The sequence below is a fragment of the Sinocyclocheilus grahami genome, unplaced genomic scaffold, assembly GCF_001515645.1.
Source record: "Sinocyclocheilus grahami isolate Dianchi unplaced genomic scaffold, SAMN03320097.WGS_v1.1 scaffold137.1, whole genome shotgun sequence".
In the NCBI taxonomy this organism is placed as follows: Eukaryota; Metazoa; Chordata; class Actinopteri; order Cypriniformes; family Cyprinidae; genus Sinocyclocheilus; species Sinocyclocheilus grahami.
In genome coordinates this window covers 1,491,632-1,501,952 of record NW_015505316.1, presented here as the reverse complement: position 1 = coordinate 1,501,952, position 10,321 = coordinate 1,491,632, and positions in this window count along the sequence as shown.

Below are 10,321 nucleotides of genomic sequence, written 5' to 3'. Positions count from 1 at the left end.
CATTGTCATGTTTGCTAAAAAATGTAGTTTAGAAATGATTAGTGTCTTAAATGATTAAGCAATTTGACAACAAAGATAATCGAAATGTAAAATAAAGTAAATGTGAACGCGGACTTAAATATTAAATACTGATTAGTCTCTAATATCGGTGGGTAACCGATACAGTACGGAATATTGTGCCTCTCTGTGTTTAGTGCAGATTGTCTAACACATTGGGCTGTGCTGCAGACAACCAAAGTTCAGATCAGCAACATTTCCTCATTCTGTGTCGTTCACACTCTGCATCTATTAAAGCAGCCAAAAAAGCAGACTGCCACTAATGAGTGAAGTCTGGAGGGCAGTCAGCCTGTCAGTGAGAGCCGTACCCAGCTCACTCAAGGCTGGATTGGTGATTCTTCAGGAAGTGCAACTTCTCCACAATGCTGGTCTGATGAAAGCAGAAGAGCGCTATCGATTGGGTTCTGGGGGGAAGACGACCTGCGGTGGAAGTGCGGTAGAGCTGCTGAAGAGGGTGAGGATAACTGGGGGGGTTCTTCGGACCTCTAAGGGCAGATGAGGAGGGATCTGGGGGACGTCAACCCCCACTTCTCTCTCTCTATACCGCTCTAGTCTACTTCCACAGGGCTTCAGAGTGTGCAGTGTAGTGTTGCTGATGAGAACTGTCGGAGCGGAGCATAGAGGCTGAAGGTCAGAAAAACAGCTGACTTTAGGGATGTTGTGCTCACACACTCAAAACACACACTAGCTAGAACCCAACTTGGCTAAAAGTCTTGAATTATGGCTGACTATGTTTCATAAGTTCACAAGCGAGAGTAATTAAATGGGCCAAAATATGTGATGGACCACTGAGCAGAAGCTGAAACTATTATCCATTGGGCTAATGTTTGTTTTGCAGATTTTCACTTCTCTCCACAGGTCAATGACACTGTCCTAGTGGTGGATTGTAGTGACTTAAATTCCTCAATCAAAACTATTATTACTGTACATACTTTAAAAACTCCTTTAGAATTCAAAACAAGTGCTTTGTGATATAGGCCTATACTCCACTTGAACTTAAGCACCAGCGTTATTCATTAGTTATTATTAACGTTATTCTCTAGTTGTACTAACTTGAGTTGGACGAATGTGGGTATCTGCTGAACACCTTGCATGCCTATATTGTTCTTACATTTGTTTTTTGTTGTTTTTATTGGCATTTTCCATTTTCTTCTTCACTTTCTTCATAAAACCAGCACCCCAACTAAGAGTGTTGCCACCTTGTGGACCCACCAAGTAGTGCAGTCGGTTCCAGTCACATGCACACTCTGTGCAAGACATTGGGGCAAACAGACAATTAAGCATAGTTTTATATACTTTTCTTTTAATATGATTGTGTATTAATTTATCTACGATGGTCTGAAAATTGTTCATAACCACAAACCTAAACCGTGCTGCCGTATTTGTTTAGATAGAAGAGGCTTTCTTCTGGCAAGCCTTCCAAACGTGTTATACTTGTCCCATATTATTCTAATTGTGCTGTCATGAACTTTAACATGTTAACTGAGTCCTGTAGAGTCTGTGGTGAAGTTCTTGGGTTGTCTGCTATTTCTCTGAGAGTGTTACACGTTCTGATCTTGGGGTGAATTTGCTGGGGTGTCCGCTCCTGGGAGGATTGGTGTCAGTTTTGAATGTCTTCCACTTGTGAATAATCTTCCTCACTGTGGAATGATGGACTTCAAATTGTTTGGAAATGGCAGATTGATGGCAGCAAAAATAGCTTCTCTAAGATCATTGCTGATGATTTTCCTCTTTGGCATTGTGTTAACATACACCTGAAGGCTCCAGACCAGTAAACTGTCAAAGCTTCTGCTTTTATGGAGGTGCTCACACTTGCTGATGATTAGTTAATCAAAGGCATTTGATTAGCAGTGCCTGACTGCTACTTACCCTCTCAGTTCCTATGTTAACAGTAAGGGTATCCTAACTTTGTTACACATGGCTTTTCCATTTTGGCTTTATTTTGTTAAACAAATAATAGCACGGTGTGATATGTCATGTGTTGTTGTTCATCTGAGGGTTGAGTGAAGTCTGGAGGGCAGTCAGCCTGTCAGTGAGAGCCGTACCCAGCTCACTCAAGGCTGGATTGGTGATTCTTCAGGAAGTGCAACTTCTCCACAATGCTGGTCTGATGAAAGCAGAAGAGCGCTATCGATTGGGTTCTGGGGGGAAGACGACCTGCGGTGGAAGTGCGGTAGAGCTGCTGAAGAGGGTGAGGATAACTGGGGGGGTTCTTCGGACCTCTAAGGGCAGATGAGGAGGGATCTGGGGGACGTCAACCCCCACTTCTCTCTCTCTATACCGCTCTAGTCTACTTCCACAGGGCTTCAGAGTGTGCAGTGTAGTGTTGCTGATGAGTCTTCCACTTGTGAATAATCTTCCTCACTGTGGAATGATGGACTTCAAATTGTTTGGAAATGGCAGATTGATGGCAGCAAAAATAGCTTCTCTAAGATCATTGCTGATGATTTTCCTCTTTGGCATTGTGTTAACATACACCTGAAGGCTCCAGACCAGTAAACTGTCAAAGCTTCTGCTTTTATGGAGGTGCTCACACTTGCTGATGATTAGTTAATCAAAGGCATTTGATTAGCAGTGCCTGACTGCTACTTACCCTCTCAGTTCCTATGTTAACAGTAAGGGTATCCTAACTTTGTTACACATGGCTTTTCCATTTTGGCTTTATTTTGTTAAACAAATAATGGCACGGTGTGATATGTCATGTGTTGTTGTTCATCTGAGGGTTTGTTTTCCAAAATTTTAAGACCTGCAAAGGACCAGATATATATTTTTTTATGTCCTGATTCGGAAAACCATAGGATACAATAGGGTGTCCAAACTTTTTCACATGACTGTGTGTGTGTGTGTGTGTATATATACATTTTTTTTATTGATGTTAATTTTGAGAGCTACATTTACATTTATTTAACAGTGTTATTACATGATTAATATTTTTAAGTTTAAAAAAATAACATTGAAATGAGCATTAGATGACTGCAATTTAAATGTAAAAAAAAAGGAAATCAGAATATTATTAAATATTCAATATTGATTGATAATAAGAAACTCTAATATCGACTGTTAACCAACATGGAACTGTTATATTGTGCATCTCTTAGTAGGTTGTGCAGATGCTTTAACACATTGAGCATTGAATTAATATGACTGATATGCAGTTATTAATGTGTGATAGACCTTATGTCGAGACTCTGCAGACCTTGCGAGTCTGTATTGTGGCGTCTGCTATTCCTCCATTACCCTCTTTAGCAATTTAATTAAAGAGAGAGAAATGATTGAGTTGACTAGAAACCGAATTACCTCACTGTCATCTGTGTGGCATATTCTCACACACATTGGGAGTTTATGCACAGATTTACCTGCATTGCCCTTTCTGATATTTCCCTAAATCATGTACCTCTATGGAACATCTCTCCTGGCGTGACCAGCCTGCAGAGCCAATGTGCCCCGGGGGACAAATCGGCCTGGGCGGCGCGCTAATTGAAACGTGTCGGCGACTCATTGACGTCTTGGCTCTTGTTTCAGGGCTATTTCAAACCACAATGCTGATTGCTGGTTTCAGATCACGGAGGGAAAAATCAATATGGCTTGAGAGATCAGGAACTACTCTTTGCAGGTTTAACTCTTCCCGTAGCATACAGATAGGCCAACCTGCTATGTGCTAGTAAAATAATACATTTATCGACACAATAATAGTTTTATTTGAACACTATAGAGACTTTTTAGATCTTCATTCTAGGAACAAAATGTTTTTATTTTTTAATGTTCTGAGTATATAAATCTTAGATATTATTATGAGTTATAAATACTAAATAATATTTCTAATATTCCAGGCTTATGTGTATATATTTAAAAAAATAATAAAATCCTTGCCTTGAATGGCATGCTTTTTTTTTTAAACCCTAAACATGTATTTATATTTCTCAGCGCATGATTGGGTTTCTTGCCTGATGTTGGATTTCCTCTTAGATACTGTGGAAAGAGCAGCAGACATCTCAATAAGTGTTATTCCAATTGTTATCAGAATAATCCTGCATATTTCAGCTATTGTTGTGGCCTAAATAAATGGTCCATATATTGCAATTTTGTGGAGGGCTAACGGTTAGCCTTTCTTTGATATCCTGCACATATTGTTGGACCTTTTAGAAAATGGATTTCACATAAGGAATAATTTGTTCCTTTCACAACTTGGCGCGTATGTAGTACGACACTGTTGTCAATAATGCAAACTTTTTTCTTTTTTTTAACAGCATGGTTATCATGATCAGGAATGTATTTTGCCTATTTTGGATATATCTGACCCGCTTGCTGTGGAATCAATGTCTTGACATTATCTATGAGTATATACAGTTTATAGGAGTCAGAAGTACAGAACATCATGTCAGTGTTTTGGCCTATAGTAGTAGAAACAGACAATAATAGTCCCAATGTCCTTGTAAACAAAGCTGCTCAGCATATTAGAATGATTTCTGAAAGATCATGCGACACTGAAGACTAGAGTAATGATGCTGAAAATTCAGCTTTGCATCACAAGAATAAATAACATTTTAAAATATATTAAAACAGCTATTTTAAACTGTAGTTGTATTTCACATTATAAATGTTTTCACTGTATTTTTAATCCAATAATTGCAACCTTGGCAAGCATAAGAGACTTCTTTCAAAAACATTAAAAAAATCTTGCAGATCTCAAACTTTTGAACGGTAATGTGTGATTGCATATTCACTTTGTCAATTAAAGGGATAGTTCACCCAAAAATTAGCCCATTATTTACTCACACGCAAGCCATCCTAGGCTTATATGACTTCCTTCTTTCAGATGAATCCAATCAGAGTTTTATTAAAAATTGACTTTGGTCTTCCAAGCTGAAGTGAAATAAAGCGCATCCATCCATAATAAAAAGTGCCTCACACGACTCCGGGGGGTAAACAAAGGCCTCCTTTATTAAAAATTGACTTTGGTCTTCCAAGCTGAAGTGAAATAAAGCGCATCCATCCATAATAAAAAAACGACTCCGGGGGGTAAACAAAGGCCTCCTGTAGCGAATCAATGCATTTTTGTAAGAAAAATATCCATATTCAAAACTTAATAATCACTTTACTCTAGCTTGCGCCAACAGTTGTACACAGAAGCAGCTCCGGGAGGATGACGTAAGATGTTGGTGTTGCGCTGGTGAAATCCACCGTTTGTTTACAGGATCAAAGGAAGCAAAGTTTCCTTACTTTAGCAAAGAAAAACCAGTCTCCTCTTGGCTTATATTGAAATCCTCCGACATTCTTCTTTACAAATCCTCGTTTTGTACTTTTAATTTGTGACCGTTGTTTTGTTTTGATCTCTCCCCTGCGCTTCTGCGTTCGTCACTTCTGAGTGGCGCATGCGCAACGCCGACGTCCTACGTCATCCACCCGGAGCTGCTTCCGTATACAACAGTGAGCGCAAGCTAGATTAAATTGATTATTACGTTTTAAATATGGTTGTTTTTCTTACAAAAACGCATCGATTCGCTACAGGAGGCCTTTGTTCACCCCCTGGAGCCATGTGAGGCACTTTTTATTATGGATGGATGTGCTTTATTTCACTGTTTTTGAACTGATGCACTGCAACACCCACTGACTGCCATTAAACAGCTTGGAAGATATATACATTTTTTAATATAACTCCGACTGGATTCGTCTAAAAGAAGAAAGTCATATACACCTAGGATGCCTTGAGGGTGAGTAATTCATAGGCTAATTTTCATTTTTGCATGAACTAACCCTTTAAGAACAGTGAAGTAAAGCTTTCAGGGAAGGCAAGGGAAGTATGGTTTGGTTGCTTTTAATGGCGTTGACAGCTTCAGACACTGGGCTAAAATCAGTATCCTCCCGGGCCGCCCACCTGTCCAGCTAGGAAATAAATCCCATGTGGTAGTTCGGGCTGCCGGTTGGTATCACAGACTGCTTCCATGGTCTCTAAATCTCCAGAGAGCAGCGGAGGGCGCCGAGACGACAGCACAAACCTGAGGAGACGCTCAGGGTTTTACATTACACAGCATCACTTTACCGGCGCTGCATGAGCTGCCAACTGTGATCTCCAAAGTCCCTCTGGAGAGTCCATTTAAAATCCAATAGAAGCCTCCTTTTATGAGAACCTGTAGAAAATGCAGATGAAAGAAAAGCATCAGGCTACATACTAGATTTTATTTTGACAGACATAAAACTTTATTTATTATATTATTTTTATTATTACAATGTTATTTTAGTATCATTGGAATGCTAATATAGTTTTTGTAAATAAATAAATATATTTATATATATATTTGTTTCTGTTTTTATATTTTCAATTTTCATTTGAATTCTAAAGTTTTAGTAATTTTGTTGTTTTTGTAATTTTTAGTAGTTTTTGTTTTTTTGTGTCTGTATAGTTTTTCAGTTTTAGTTATTTTAGAACACCTAGATATTAAATTAAAATGAGAATTGTTGTAGCTGAAAGAAATAGTTTTTAATACTTATTTCAGTTAATGTTTTTGTCAAGTAGCCTACCAATTTTTTTAAATGTTTTTTTTAAGTTTTAGTTAACTGTAGTAACCATGATGATATAATATTTTTTATAAAATGTGAACTAATAAAATATGAAAAGGATTTTTAAAATGTCAAAATAATTTAAATAAAAGAAATTATAGCGTTTATTGTATAAATGTACAAGTTTTGTTGTCTTATTTGTCTTAATAGTACGAGTTGTTTTGAACTTTATACTGACACCTGTTGACCTGGATGTATGAAATGTATTTAGTACCAGCTGTAGCTTACCAGCAAATTTTGTAACTTTTTGTTTCCATATGTTTACGTCTCACAAATGCTGCATGCATGCATACATACATACAGGTGCATCTCAATAAATTAGAATGCGTCAGATCAGCAGTCTTCCCCATGATTGTGTAGCCTAGTGAACCAAACTGAGAGACCATTTTGAAGGCTCAGGAAACCTTTGCAGGTGTTTTGAGTTGATTAGCTGATTGGCATGTCACCATATTCTAATTTGGTGAGATAGTGAATTGGTGGGTTTTTGTTCAATGTGTCACAATCCCTGAAATAAATTACTGAAATAAATGAACTTTTCCACAACATTCTAATTTATTGAAATGCACCTGTACATACATATTTATTTCATTGTAGCTGTGCCAATTGCATGACAAAGCTGGTCATGTGATGTAAACATGGCGGCATACACCAGTGGGTGACCTTCTCCATGTGGAATAGTCAAATCGCTTTTTCTAGAAGACTGATATTGTATGCATTTAATCTTCATCACATGTGAATTTACATAATTTTTTCCCAAAAGTGTTTTTTTTTTTTTTTTTTTTACATTTGTAAAATACTTTTAATTAGAAATACACTTTTAATCATTGTTGCTGCATTTTTCACTGTTTTAATGTTGATGGGGGAGAGAGACGCCGTTTTTTTCCCAATATGGACAGGCCTATATATTTTTCTGCTCATGTCTGAAAGGCTGGCTCCAAGCATTAGGGGTGGGCTCTCGCTCTCTGATGGTTTTCCAGTGAGTATTTGTCAGGTCAGACTGTGCACCGCCCGGCGGTCTCCGTTCCTCTCCCCGGGTTATTTATTACCTCTCTCCCCCGCCGGCAGCGCTGTGGCTCCGGAGCCGCTGCCAACAACGGCGCGGAGGCGGGGACGACTGCAAGGGGGTTCTCCACATCCGACAGGACCGTGGGCAGCGACCTACGCTGAGTGAATCTGGAGAAAACAAAGTTATTGACATGTATTATACTGAAGAAGTTGTGTAATAATAGGAAGGCCTACAGAAAACGAAATCATATTTTTACTGAAAGTGATACTGCTTTTAATCCATAAATACTTAACATTTAGATATTCACAAGTGCATAGTTAATTTTGGTTTTTGGTAATGAACCAAACATATAATACATATACTTTTTTTTTTTTTAATATTGGCCTACTGTATGTATGTTGTCTTTCATGTGAAATTATTTGGCAAAGTATCGAAATTATATTCTGATAGCAACAATATGGCCTCAGATTTTACTTGATGTTTGTAGTCTGAAAAACTTTAGCTATCAAAGATGAATAGAATCGAAAAAAAAAAAACTGAAATACTTTGTTACCAACATTTTAATATCAAGTGGATGAACACAACTCCCTCCTGCTGTGTTATAGATATCAATAACTGTAGTGTAGACAGTGACCTTAAGAATTGTTTACATACTATGTACTATGCAATACTTTTGAATGTACATATTTTTATTTATTTATCCATTCATTCAGCTTTGAGTTTGGCTATGTAGTTGTGAGTATGTGAGAGGGAAGTGACCCAAACTTTATATAACAAAAGCAGAGACATTTCTTCAACATGCATGTTGTGAAATATGAAACCATTTCACTCTCCGTGTGAGTGGGTGGCACTTTCATTTTGATGAGCAAGAGGAGGATGCCACAGGACTTGTTCTGCTGAACTGGCGATAATGTGGGGGATGAAAGTTCAGGGGAAGCCGTCCTGAACCAAACTGTAGGTTGAATGCTACGTTGTCATCTGCAAATTTAGGGGAACCCCTCCTTCATAAATAGAGTCCCTCATGACTCACCAGTGATTATAATGTAGAAGAGAGTAGGGGTGCGGGGGCAGGGTATCCCCGCGGGGGATCATCACACTTGGGCTTTCAGGGATCTCCTGAGGTCTCTCAGAACCTTTGACCTTTAGGTTGTTTCCAGTTTTCTTGTGATATGTCTTTGTGGGGGCGGTTTTTGATTTCTAGATTAAAATTATGCATATAAAGTTTAAGACTCACAGGCTTGCAAAGTAAACGGTGTCTATGCGACTGAGCAGATTCAACAAAAGGAACAATAATGATGATCTTTGCCTTAAAAATATTTAGTCAGTTTAAAAAAATATAGAAATTATATTGAAATAATGAAACCATTAGCTACATTACCTCTGGTACAGTATTCAACAACATCTAGAGAATCATCTGATCATGTTTGATTATATATAGACTACATCTTATATCGATTAGGTTAAAGTGCGGATAAAAACCATTAACGAAAAAAAAGGAAAGTAAGCCTTGTTTAAAATGTCTGAAGGAATGGTGATGTTGAATGTAAATAGCACAGTCAGTTTCATCTGATTTGTTTACAGTAAATAAAGTAGGTTTATAATTGCTTTTGCAATGTTTAATATGTTTACCCATAACGGTAAGATTTGTCCTTTTATTTTTTTTATATATATATATATTGCATAACATCAAAATGTTTTCATTATGTTTGAGAGACTATAGAGGATTTGCATTATAATTATGAAATGATTATTAACAGGTTATTGCTGCCAAAACATTCAATAGCTTTCCAAGGCACTGTTTATTTTGTTTACATTAAAATTAAAATACAGTGAATGTTCCATCAGTATATTTTACAGCCCTCCTGTTACTTTTGTAACTTGTGAATGTATTTTACTGTAAAGTTCTGGCAACCACAGCCTCCATTATTTTACAACAAGGCCACATGATGACAGTAAGTGCAAAATGATATCAAACTAAAGAATCAAAATGGACCTTTCTTGCCATTTTTTCCAATAAAAAAAGTGTCATTCAGATAAACACAACATGAGCTAACAAAGAAGACTGAAATTCATGCAGTAAACAGAAAATAACATGTAGTGCAGCATACTGTAAACCAAATACATAACTAACAACAGAAATATGAAAAAGTATTAAAATTGTGTATTTCTTAAAAAAAAAAATATTTTTTTATTTAAGAAAAAAATAAGTTATTTATTTATTTAATTTACCGTACACTGCACAGGTAACATTTACCACTTTAAATTTACACATTATATATCTGCATAATGTACTAACTTGTATATTTATAGTCAAAAAATCTTTTGATTAAAAAAACACCTTAACTGAATAAAAGTAACCACATAGCAGTATGAGAATGGAAAATAAAGCCTAAATCAAATGATTTCTTTGAAGTGAACTCTTTGCAGTGACTGGAAACAGTGACGCAACCTCGTCCGTCGCGGACCCCTCGAGGTCGCTCGCGCTGCCTCCGCTGTTTAAATGGGCCAAGTTTGAGAAGCGGCGGAGAGTGCAAATCTTGTTTGGTCTGGGTCTGTGAACTAAAGCGTGACTTCAGCGACGTATTAGGGGTTAAAAGAACGAACGAGAGAGAGAGAGCGAGCGAGAGAGAGAGAGAGAGAGAGAGAGAGAGAGAGAGAGAGAGAGAGAGAGAGACATGGACGCATGCAGAGTGAGCGTTA